This window comes from Symphodus melops, assembly GCF_947650265.1.
Source record: "Symphodus melops genome assembly, chromosome: 15".
Lineage (NCBI taxonomy): Eukaryota > Metazoa > Chordata > Actinopteri > Labriformes > Labridae > Symphodus > Symphodus melops.
Window position 1 is genome coordinate 19,949,043 of NC_136705.1, and position 13,287 is coordinate 19,962,329.

The 13,287-nt window shown below is 41.3% G+C and overlaps 1 long non-coding RNA gene across 1 annotated transcript; it reads right to left on the minus strand.

Moving 5' to 3' along the window:
• Positions 1-1,540: 1,540 nt before the first annotated feature.
• Positions 1,541-10,388, minus strand: LOC306836145. Its single transcript, XR_013780740.1, has 3 exons — positions 10,079-10,388; positions 7,247-7,342; positions 1,541-1,938 (listed from the first exon to the last, which is right to left on the minus strand). It is a non-coding gene; the product is annotated as an uncharacterized lncRNA (long non-coding RNA).
• Between the last annotated feature and the right edge of the window lie 2,899 nt (positions 10,389-13,287).

The window sequence follows — 13,287 nt, forward strand, 5'->3', positions numbered from 1 at the left end:
CGTATGATTTCCAGAAGAGAGAAGGAGCTGGTACTTTGACGTTTCTTTCGATGCTGAAGGCAATGCATCAGGTACTGTTGGCTATTGAGCATCAGCCAATCAGTTCCTGATGCAGTATCATCCACATCAGAAAGCTCTTCCTTCACTCCAACATCAGTGCAGGGGCATCACAGGGCAGTTAACAACTTCTTTAAGTCTTTCTAAAATATCTACTAAGGGCGGGAGGTATGAAAAAAAAATCCAAACTCATAAAACAATCCATTATTATTCTTTTCATCCTTTGGTAACACAATAGCCAATACAGTACAGTACACATCATTGTAAGTCAAGATGGCAGCAGAAGCATCTGGAAAGTGAATTCATGCAAATTAAAAATGGGCATGTATTATAAGGAAGCTGCAAGAGATGAAGCTGCACTTCAAAAGGCTGTCGAAAAGAAATTTTTAAAAAGTGGGAACAGGGGAAGGGAGAGGAGGAAGAGCAGACAGAGAGGGTGTCTGTGAAACGCACATGTGTAATTGTAGTGACATCTTCATTGAGAGACCTCCATCTCTTTCCTGTGAGCTCCAAAGGGCGTCTCTGACGCCGGTCGATGGGGAGAGCAGCCGAGGCGCTGTGTTTAGCATAATCCCAGAGGCCATTGTGAGAGCAGCTAGTGAACGACTCACAGTTGCCAGCTGAGATTTCACCAAAACACAGCAGAACACAAGAAGAAGGGGATGAGACAGAAAAAAAGTGAGGTGGAGGGGGGAACGAGCAGGCAAAGGACTCGGGGAAGAGAAAGGATTGGTAGTAATGAGGAAAAAATGCAGGTGTGTCAGATGTTTCTTTTCACTAACTATGTCCAATTTTATCATGAAATTTTATTAGAGGTGTGGCTCAATGTCTGTAGGATCAGACTCAATGTCTGTAGGATCAGACTCAATGTCTGTAGGATCAGACTCAATGTCTGTAGGATCAGGCTGTAGTAGGTTTTCTGTGGCTGGTGTGCATCTCACCCAGCATCAGAGAGGCAGAGCACAAGGTGTAAAACATGTTTTCTCCCAGGTGGACTGCACCTGTTGGCCCTTACTTAGGACAGTACTTAATTGTCATTCTTCTTTGACAGAGTCATTGACAGCATTGATTTGTAACAGAGGCATGAAAAGATTCATTTTAGGCGCAGCATGGCATATATCGATACACCTTCTATTGTGCAGATGTTCTTACCTTAAAACTAGTGTAAAATCCTATTTATCCTATCCTATATTTATGTTTTTTAAAATCAACCTTTAGTAAAACGATTGGACTCCTAACATGCTGCAGAAAAAAACTGTAATGAAAGATAAAGTATATTGCTCAGACAATTGCCAGGATTCTGATTTATGATAAAAAACAATGAGAATAAATATAAACATAGTTTTAAGGTTTACAGGGCGCATATGAGACAAACTGCAGAATCTCTCCAGGTGATTGTGAGAATATAAAACATCATCACAGTTGCCTGCAGAGATTACCCAGTCAGCCCTAAGGTTCCTCTCACATATGCCCCCACCCCCCACACACACACACACACACACACACACACACACACACACACACACACACACACACACACACACACACACACACACACACACACACACACACACACACACACACACACACACACACACACACACACACAGTCTGCGGTGGGTATGGGTTATATCCATAAGAGTCAATTGGCAACAGACGGTTAACACAGATCAGGATAAAGACAGAGCTTTGACCCCCACCCTCCCCTACCGTTCCAAAAGGTCCTGTGTTACCATGGTGACAAGGCCAAGGCACGTGCCTCCTTTTGTCGAGCAGTATCCTCCAGGGTCAGCTGCACACCCAGTTAGAGGTCAGATGTCACTCTGGCCTTTCACTTAGGTCACCACTCACCTCGCCTTCAGCCTTTGACCCCAACAAACACTAAAACAAATTGAGAAATGGGGGAGGGAGGGGAGAGAGAGGGGAAGAATTTAACACATTTACTCAAAAATTCTGAGTGTAGCGCTGCTTCAAGCTTTTTGAGTGAAGGTTAGTTGTGTAGTCTTGTGTGGGTGATGTACTGTATGGTAAGGTCAAGTATCTCTCTGCACGTTACTGTATGTCTCCCTCTTGTGGTGAAGTACAACTTCTTTTTTTGGGAACTTCTGTGCCACAAAAAGGAGAATATGGGTCATCGTGGGAGTCAGTGCTGTATATAAAACTTTTATTACATTGCTTTGAATCTGGTCCTATAACTTTGTTCATTTATCCCATTTATTTCCCAGTGTTTGTTTAAATGTACACCGAAAGTCTGTTGGACAAGCATATTAAAGAATGTACACATTATCCTTGAGGTCCCTTGAAGGCATTATTTCAAAATCCACATATTCATGGTCACATACGTCACATTGACCCAATCTTAAGAGTCATTCAGGAAATCAGACCCGTGTCCACACATTTGGGGAAGTCTCTGGCCAGAGGTGCCGTCTTTCCCATTGAGCCACAGTGCATGTTGGGAGATTCGGGTCATCGAGTTGCAAAGTGTTGCTCGGGCGTTAACAAAAGAAAAATCTTAAGTTTATTAAACGGAACAGGCTGACAGTCCACACTTTGTTAGGCAGTGAATGAACAGAGTGGTTTTGACAGGCCTAACCTCTTAAGCTTCGGGTCCCACTGAGCTCGGCACAGCTAGAGCTAAATGCCATCTGTCCCAACATCATGAGGCCCCCCCAACCGGTCCCCCAACAGTTTAGCATAAAAATCATGCAACACTGCTATTAAGGAGGAATAACATTTCATTTTCACCCATAATTTAAAAATAATACAGATTAATAATATTAGTTGTGTAGGTTCGACATTTTACAAACAATTGCTGTTTTCATCCACATGACTTGATTTTAAAAAAGGAAGGTTGGAGGTATTTGTAAAGTGTATTATCAAAAAACTTTTTTATTAAAGACTCAAATAAAAGCAAATGCTTTTTGAGACCATAAAACCCCTAAATGATCCCATGCTTTATCTTTTTCCTACAGAGCCTTGCATAAGTAATCAACCCCCTAGAGCTGCTGCATATGTTATCATGCTATGACTTCAAATTAAAAGAGAGTTTATCGGGTTTCATGTAACAGACAGACAAACAAAAAATAATCCATAATTTTCGAGCAGCACAGGGAGTGTAAGGGTTCCCCTGCAGTGTAAACAGGCTTAAATACGCAAGTAGAGAACTGTACGCCTTTGGTCTGAATGTTGGGCGTGTACAACTGCTGCGTCTGTAACTTAAATCAAGGGGCTGGACTTAGTAGACGGCAGATACTGATCATCGACAAAGAGTCCTTCCTGTACTATAACTTATGATAACCAGTCCTGATCCATTAAGAAACACGTTTTTAAAAGTTCAGATTGTGTAAATAATGCTACTTTTTACCCATGTGTTTTAAAGATAAAGAGATTTTGTGGGATTTGAGTCCAACAGTAAATTTTCAGGGTCAAGATGCACATCACTGATCAAACAATAGCGAGCAACTCAAACCCTGGATCATTGTTTTCTTCAGTTAGTCTCTCACTGTGACTCATCAATGGCTATTTTAATTCAGGTTTTGAACTTCTTTGAAATTCATTTTACGCTTTACTGACTTCCACTTACAGCATCGAACAATAAAATAATGATATCACCATATGAACTTTAGTCTCCATCTTTTCACAATGTGGTCTGCTCCGTTAGCTGTCATCTAACGTTAGGAGCACTGAGTGACCTTTGTGACCACTAGGCAATGTGTGTTCTTTAGCACTTCATTAAGGCCCCGGGCCTTCTCCTTACAAGCAATTGTCTTCCTCTAACAAAAAGACTGACGCATTGTATCAGTTGGAGGTACATTTTTCAAAAGAGGCCGATACAATAGGCAGAGCAGTGCAAATTATGAATCAGGTCTGTAAGGGGCCTCCTGGTGAGGCATATTGTACTGTTTGTTGATGGTCCAGTTTGGACTAAATGACATGTGGTGAGATAGCAGAGGTTGCAGAGTGTGAGAACACATGCAGAGCAATGCAGATGTACGGTACACGTACCATGTGTGAGTTAGTAAATGTGAGTGCATGTGCAGCATGGTGTAAAATGATGTGAGGTCGCATTTGGGGGATGTGAGCTCATGCTGAGAAACACAGGCAACCCGAAGACCTCCCAGAGGTGCACACTGGCTAAAAACAATGTGGATCTCCATGAACTGATGTGACATGTCTAAGAGTGCAGACCTTTCCGTTAGGGGAACGCTACAGTAGAGGTAGTAGAAAGAAAAAAACTGCACAAAGAAAGGCCGGCAAAATTATAGTGAGGAAGGGGCAAAACAAGGACTCCTTTTTCACTGCTCAGTGCTTCAAAGATCAGGTCAACAAGATGTCCAAATCAAAGTATAAAAACACTAAAACTGGAAGACTTAGTAAATGTACTGTTTAAGTGTGTTTCCTGATACAGTTCTGTAAGTGTTTTTTTGTTTTGTTTGTTTTTTGTTATCGTCAACATTAACATGAATCTTTCAGGCTGCATTGATTTGGTTTTTTTTATGGTTAAAGATTTGTTTTAGCCTAAAGGCTGTTTAATGAAAAGATTTACTGATGTTCTCTTTAATACCACAGTTACTTCATTTCTTTGTTTCCAACTCTTGGATGAACAAAAGACTATATTCAGAGACGTGCTCTAGGACCTTTCAGACATTTTACTAACCATGCAAATTGGGACAGCGATTGATCTTTAATAAAGTAGTTGGTTAGTGCAGGTATGGCAAACTATTAAAAACCAATGTGTGGGCAGGTGAACCAATGCACTGAGACTTCTTCATTTCGTATACGCTCTTCTGTATAGCACTGTACGGACCAGTCTTCAGTTGCCATTTGCTTGGTGTGAGAACTGGCTCCCATTTAGCTCCAGCTCTGCAGTCTCAGATGAAATGGGCCGATCAGACTATACTGACTGTCCGGACCATATTTACATCCCATCTTAGTTATTGGACACGTAATTCCTCCACACATCTCTTCAATCTTAAATCGCCCGCACACACATACGCACAGTCGTCGACGATTATAATTTCATATGCCACAGTGCATCAGCCACCCGGGTAATTTTCTGCCATTTAAATGTGAATTTATGTCTCATGTAAATGAGTGTGGAGTTGATTTAGGCCCATTGGAGGACTGGCCTTTTCCCAGGGAGCATTCTGTTATAGGCCTCTGATCGTTTCAAGGTCCCCGTTCCTCACCTTGATTTAATAGACTGCACTGGCACTGAATGACGCCTCGCTACCTCAACTTAACGCTATTTCTCCAAATCTAAAATGGCTATCAACAGGATGTACATATTATACAACTGGCTGAGCTACCAATCATATCATTAAAGAAGCATCTAGAAAGGAGTACCCCAATTCTACTGAAACATCGGCTCCATTCAGTAAAAAGCTGAAAATAAGCTTGAATGAATTTCATTCACAAAGTTGGACTGTTTTACTTTTTCTTAAAAAACCAAAGAACTACCATTGAACGTCGCAGTTCCTTCGTCATTAAGAAAAACACAGATCATCAAATACAAAAGTATTCTAATTCAATGTGTGGTCAGGTTGTCTGTAATGGAGGGCGTTCTCTGCTTCTCTTCTCTCTGAATGGTTAACCTTTACTGCAGCACTGTGTGGGTTAACGACGCTCTCTACGCTCAACACGTTTACACTGTGAGCACATATCAATTGAACCCTGCAGTTTTTAACAGAACCAGAAGATAATCTGAACTTCGCTTAGTGCTTCGTTTTAACTACTCATTGGTTCAGGCACCCAGGTTCATAGTTCGTTGACAAAACATAGTTAGTGGTTCATGTTTCTCGGGGTCTTTTATTGGCTGTTTTATTGGCAGCTCCGTAACAAAGCATTCGCTCAAAGCATCTCGATAAGTCTTAATAGTCACGTATGCAAATACACAATCCAAAGATTGTTTCCAATAATATTTTCAGTTTATTTCGTTTATTTAAGGTAAGGTTTTTTTCTCCTATTTAAAGACTTGTGAACGGTGAGCTTTTTTCCACATGAGAACAGTTATCTCCTGTAGTTCAGGAGATAAACATGAAGTGAACCTTTCAGCTGATCAAACTGTGGCTGAAAGACAGGACCTTGACCACATCATCGAACACACGTTCTTATCACAACAATAACTGCTCCACCTGCTACCAATCACACGCGCCCCTAAATACTGCAGCCAGCATTGCAAAATGTACTCTGCACCCTGGTTACTCAAAGTCCTGTCTTATCCAGAAGCCAAGGTCTTTACACCCATCCATCAAATACAGTCCCACCCCGCCCCAAGAGCTACGGTCATTTTCAAAAGTTTCCTGGTTTAGCCTTTAATATTTTAAGTTTGCAGCACTTTAGGTAATTTTAAGCAACAATAAAGTTTAGACTGAAGAATTTTAAGTGATGAAAGACGAAAAAAAGGACAAAAGGATGGATGTGACTATTGATGAATTTGTTCATCGTAAGGACAAAAGAGAAAAACTGTTCATTTGGGGGTGAGTCGCACACAGAACTCTTTTAGATGCAGGCAGGGAGCTGCAGAAGCATTGTTGTGGAGCTAATAAAGGTGAACAAATGCTGCAGCGATGGACGGCTATTCAACATCGTATGATGCTCTTTACAGTATTAACAGGGCTGGGGGGTTAACATGCAAATGCAAGAAGAGGCCGTAATGTTAAGTCTTTTTAAATACCAAAATCATAACAGACTTCACCCTTTTTTACATAGTACTGCAAAATGAGACCCAAACATGATCGAAGCAGCAGGTTTTACCATGTGCTGACTGGGTATATACCTGTAAGTTGTAAGTAACGTGACATTTAATTTCTCACCAGAGTAAAAAGACATGGCACCGCAAAAATGTATTGCTTGAGTTACGGCACAGGGTAAAGACAAGGTCCAGAAAAATGCAGCGCTGCAGGTAAAGTGCTGTGTAATTCCAGGCCAGAGAACGGACTTGAGGGACGAGGAAAAGAGCAATGCGGCTCACCGTGCATTTGTGATTGATGGCCTCTGTCTGTGCAAGAGCTGACTGAGCAACATGTACATCTCTCTCATTCACGTACTTAATGGCATGCACACATCCTCTAGTGTGCTCTGTCCAACATATACACCACAACCCATTTATGTAATGTGCATGTGGGGCTTCCCTTAGAGTCATACGCATTAGGCGTCTCATGGTGGCTCATTTGGCAAAGGAACGTACCATGTTACCATGACATCCTGGTCCGGCCTGGAATCCCTGTTGAGTGTCTCCTTTCATCCCCTGCTTCTGTTCTACTGTTTCCTCTGTAACGAAGCACTGATCAAAAGACAAAGAAGGAGAAAAACATCTTAAATCTTTGAGATCCGTCATACATTACAATACATACTGTACTTTATTGATCATATGGATCCGGTACTGTAAACTGCTATGAGCATATACAGTATTCCTCCAATCTTTGATCATGTCACATCTTCGCTGTCTTGTGTCAAGACATGCCTGGTCTGGCTTTAGGCCAGGCTGGGCGGGTCGCCACCACGGCCCGAGCATCCAAGCAGGCAGGCCTAGCTTAATGCTGACACATCGCTAACATCAGCCAGGGAGAGGAGACCTCTGGGAGATGCTGAAACATCAGCGCAGCACCATTTCAGATACACCACGAGGGATACGCTTGCTCATCTGCAGTAGAATTTAAGAAGTTGTCACACAATCATTGTTGCCTTTAAAGGCTCGATAATCACAAAGAAGCCTAAAAGATACCCGTGGGGCCGAGACGAAAAAAATGGGCAAGTGCACTAAACAGCCAGCCCCCCTAAAAATTAACCTCTGATTGTTCTCATAAAGACATTGTTAAATGTCATTATGTTTTTTGCTCTTCAAGAAGAACATTTAAATACTGTGTTCACCTGTATCATGGTGTACGGTGCCCGTGCAGCCTGCAGGTGTATGCACTGGATAAACTAACACATTATCGGTTCAAATCAGTTCAATATTGAAAAACGCTCATCTATTTTGTTTTGTGTGAGATAAACATATTTAAGGCAAGATAAAAAGATATAAATGCTTGAATCCTCCAAACAGAAGCCATTTCTTCATAGCATTGTTATGTGAAACTGATTAACATGATCATTTCTAAAAATGGATGGCATTAAAAAACACTACTCAGGTCATTTTTTAAACATCTGAATATGAAGTGAGTTACAATTATTCAAAGGGTAAAAATGTGTAAGAAGGCCTCCTCGTATTCTTATATTTTTTCTTCACATTTGTGAGTCTATAATGGCCGCCCTTTGTGTTTAGCAAAGCCATGCAAATGAGATTGGCAGAAACAAGCGAGTGTCATCGATATGCTCACGTATAAGCAGAAGTGCAGCTGATTGATGATGCAAACCTTCTCCCTATAGCCTCCGTCCTGACCTCTGGCTTCTCACCCCTCGAGGGGTTAAACTTATTACCCTTTGACTCGTGTGACCTCCACTGTGAAAGGAGCGAGATTGAAGGATGACCAGAGCTTTGGTCCTATTGGCCGCTCACTGACCAAACTGTGGCCAGAGGGTTGACCATCCAAACCCTAGAGGGATGTGACCCTGGCCCTGCCACACGCTCTGAGGATAATACCATTAACAGGTCAATACAAACCTAAAAAACAGGGAGGGGGGGATGCTGCTTTAACCTAAAAGATGAGCAGAAGAAAGGGATGAGGGGGAGATCCTGAGGAAGGAGCAGGTTTGCAGGGTGGATTGAGAGGTTATTTGTCAGATCTGTTTGAACAAATGGTCACGAATTTGATTTCCAAACAGGGACAAATTCATCCAGATGGATTCTGAAAACCACTGACAGACAATGAGACTAGGCCTGTCCTGAAGACTACCAGCATTGTTAAAATGATACCGCATCCTGAAAAATAACAAAAGCTAGAAGAGCGAGCCAAATATCTTATTTAGATCTTAGAAAATCTTGGCGTAGACTGAAGTGAACCTAATAGTGCCACACTGCCGCAAGTCATCCCCGTCATCCCTGTAAATCTACTTAAACTAAAAACCTTCAATAGTGAACAAATTTGAACTTGTAATTGTGTCGCGTATTGAAACAAAAAGTTCATTGTGATATCAACTTATTAGAGATGTGTTCTTTTATACTGTACCTTCTCGTCTATCTCCAGAATGAGCATATTGGGCGTTCGCCAATACAGCACGTTACATGCGAGACATGTGCTCTCCCCTCTCTTACACACTCCAGGTCAAAGGATTATTTGCCATTTTTTCCTGCCGTTCTCCCTATTCTCTCGAGAAAAGACACTATCTGTTCGGGCCTTTGATACATTTGTTTATTCTTATACTTTTATATTGACTTTGTGATTAAAATATCAAAAATATGCCAAACACCTTCAACCCAATTAACTAATAATTCTTTAAATTTGATCACTGTTACAGAAACAAATGCTGGGCAAAGTGACAGCCATTATACACAAAAAAAAACTGTTAATCTCAAACTCTTTCACACTCACTATCATCACACCCAAAAACCCACAAGACTCCGGCTGTTCCTGTTAAGATGCTGCCATGCATTTCCACCAGACTGGATTTGACTACTAGCTTCTATCCGAACATCAAAATGTGCATATAGAGGGTGTACACCGGGCCAACATAAGACACTTTGCCTCCTCCACACGAAAGAGTTAAGTGCCAATAAAAATAATAAAATTCAGACTAAATTATGCAACAAGCAGCTACAGCCACAACCCCCTGCAAAATGTAGTTTTGAAGAAGGCATAACAAAATACAATAGAGCAGAAACACATTAGTTAATAGAGTCCGCTCCTCTAAAGTTGTCAGACCTGCGGCTACAGTAGAGCTTGTAAACAACTATGCAAGCATGCATTCAGTGACACATAAACGCACATGCAATCTCACACAAACACGTATCAGGAAAGGATCAGAGATTACTACGAACAATGTAGCGAGAGGAAATCTGTGAAAGCAATGAGGGCAAAAGAAAACTGGAAAGAAATGGAATAAACTGCCAAAAAGAACAACAACAAAATTGTAATAGTACCTTGTAAAGCATCCATGTGCTGAGGGAAGGGTGGGACACCTGCAGAACCTTGTATGGTCTATCCAGAGCTCTCCAGCGACTGCTCCCTCTCAGAGCGGAGTGTGTGTATGAGTGTATGTGTGTCGGTGGCTGAGGGAGGGGATCCCACCCCTCCTCCTTAGGACTCTGCCTCCTTAACAGGATGGAGGGGTAGGTGGGGCCACTGCAATAAAGCAAACACACACTCACACACACACATTTTTCTATGGTTGTTATGTCCTCGCTTCTCTGGCTCTTTCCCGCCTCCACACTTCCATCTATCTGCCTCTTTCCAAGACTTGCTCTCAACCTCCTTCCTTTGCAGACTTGCTCTCATTTCTCTTACCTCGTGCTTCCCTCTGAATCTCAGTCTGTCTCCTATACCCCCCCCCCCCCCCCACACCTCTCATCTCACACCCCCTCCCTACCCCTTTGCCCCTTCCTCTCTGACTGTATGGTAATATTAACATGCTTCCATTAATCTGGAGACGAGAGGGACATATGCCGTATTTGGCTGGTGGTCCACAACCTGCTCAACTCCTGGTGTGTGAGTGTGTATGTGTGCGGCGTGTGTGCGTCCTGTCGCTCTTTAGTCTCATGATACTACAGCGCTTAGATTAAACGGGACAGTCAGGGAGCACAGAGTGTGTTTGAGAGATGAAGGAGGAGTGCGACAGCGGGAAGAGGAGTGGTGCCACGATCAACAGCAGCCAAGCACACTTTTTTAACCTCTTACTGTTCTTCTTTCTCTGGGTTTCTGTGCCACCATCCCTCCCCTCCACTCATCCAGACACCAAATACATCTGATTCAGGAGTAGCCATCCCCACATAAATCATTCCCTTCTTCCATTGGCCACACATTACATTGAAAGTATTGATCTCCAGCTACACTCCACACCAGCCACCACAGCACTGATTGCAAGGAAACCCTTCACAACAGTCACAAACAGGAAATGGAAAAACAAACCACGGGTGTGTTTCGATTGACTATAATGGCGGATTCTGAAGGCTCAGTCACTGAAGGAGGGAGAACTATGCTGTCCTGCATTAAGCACGTGTGGAGGAAATCCCTAGAAGGCATTAAAAACATAGAAATAGCGGACAAAGCCTGAGCATGTAATCAATAAAACATACAAGGCAGTTTGCAATGAAAATCCAAAAGTGAAAAAAATGGTAGCTATGTTTACACAAAACTTACCAGGAGACATCAGTACTGAAACTGCACGTAATAAGAAATCCTAATTTGTTACGCAACTACCACATCATTAATAAACATCGCAAAAGACTGAATTCATCTCAAGGGATAAAAACAACAGATGCTTTTTCACCCAGCATGGGTACGTTTTAACTATCAGAGGGAGGGCCTGGTTTTATTGTCCATGAGAGGAATGGAGGGAAAACTGACTTATGAAACTAAGATTTTGGTATGGTTGACAACATTTTTAATACTCTGAAACTCATTAATTTCAAAATCTCCCTAACTTTAATGATTGATGGTATCAGAAGGAACAAAAACATTTTTAAAAAATCAGAGGTCAAATGTATAACAAGCTGCAGCAAGCAACAGAGAGGGAGTACATGCCAATGTATTTGCAGAATTTAGACCGTTTGCAGGACTTTCCCAGCAGTTTTTGTTGGTTAAAAGCCGAGGAATTAATTTTTTGTTTCTGAGGTACCTAAACTGGTTTGGTGGTTTGTTGTTTTTACTTGTATAGATTAAACTTTAAAAAGTGTTTCATAACTACATGACATTTCATCAAAGGACAGACATGTAGCAAACATAGGCTTTTTGTAAAACCTGAGGAATAGCATGTAGGCATAGAAACATATTTAAGCACTCCTCATTTAGTTGTTATTCTGAATAATGCAATTACACGCCACAATTTTCTCATATCGTGCACGCCTAATCAGTACTGCTTGAAGAACCATGATTACATATTTTTAAACATCTCAAAATCTGAGTTTTGTCGCAGCTACATAATACCAACATGCACTTTGGATCTTTACGTGACTTAACGGCAAATTTCCAAAAGGGGAGTAAAAAAAAAAAATGATACAAGCAAAAAAGTCCAAAGTCCTTGGATTAAAACTGACCATCGGAGGTCCAAACACTCTGGTTTCCATGACAGCACAGCTGAGGATACTTTGCACTTTGACCTTATCCCCCAGCCTGTTCTCTGAAGCGATGACCAAGCCCAGGGTCAATCAAAAATTAGGTCAGCAGGGGTCAAATGGTAATGACCTCACTCTGGTTACACAACCACACCGTATCAACCTCCTCCAAGTAGCATCCGAGCATCATTCATCCTAATCAGAGCGCTGCACCTTTGCAGGAGTAAGGGGTGATGGTAAACCTGCATAATGCAATAAAGGGGACAGTGTATGCGATGATGCATAAATGATCAAGATCAAATATGGATAAATAAAATAAGAAAATGTCCTCAAGGTAAATGAGGGATGAAGCTTTGAAAATGATCTGTCCACTGTTAAAGTACATTAGGCCTGAACAATATCACAAAACGGTGCTATATATAATAACATTGTGATAATGGTATGAGCAATGAAAAAACAAAGACTCTGTTTGTATCTATATATCTGCACATAAATATGATTTTCATCTCCTGAAGCGATATTAGCACCAATTGATGTTAGACTTATGGTTAGCTTGAGCTTCTTGGAACTGCATATATCATTTGTTTTAGTAATTGTAATAAATTAGGATTTTTGCTTTCAATTTCATTACAAATGCTCATATCGCGATAATGGAGAAATTACATGTACAGCCTTTACAGTGCGTGATAACACTAATATCCTGTGTTCTGTAATAAATAATCCCTTCACATTTTCCTTTAGAGGAACATTTGGCCTAATTTATCTCCCAGTGATGTCACTTTGGATAGATGAGTGGAGTGAGCAGGAGGAATATGAGGAGATGAGATCATTCTGGTTGGATCTGAAAGTTGAGAAGCTCCACAACAGTTATCAAATAAAATATTGCATAGCATGATTTTTCATGTAAGGTGCAGTTCAGGTTCGATGACTCAGCAAAAAAAAAAAAAAAAAAAAAAAAAAAAAGGAGAGATGGGGGGAAAGGAAAGCAAAATATCCAGATCTAGCTTAAGTGATTTAGGACAACTTTCATAAAGTACTAGATTTGTTTACAGCAAAGTTGAATTTGAAGGAGTCTGGAG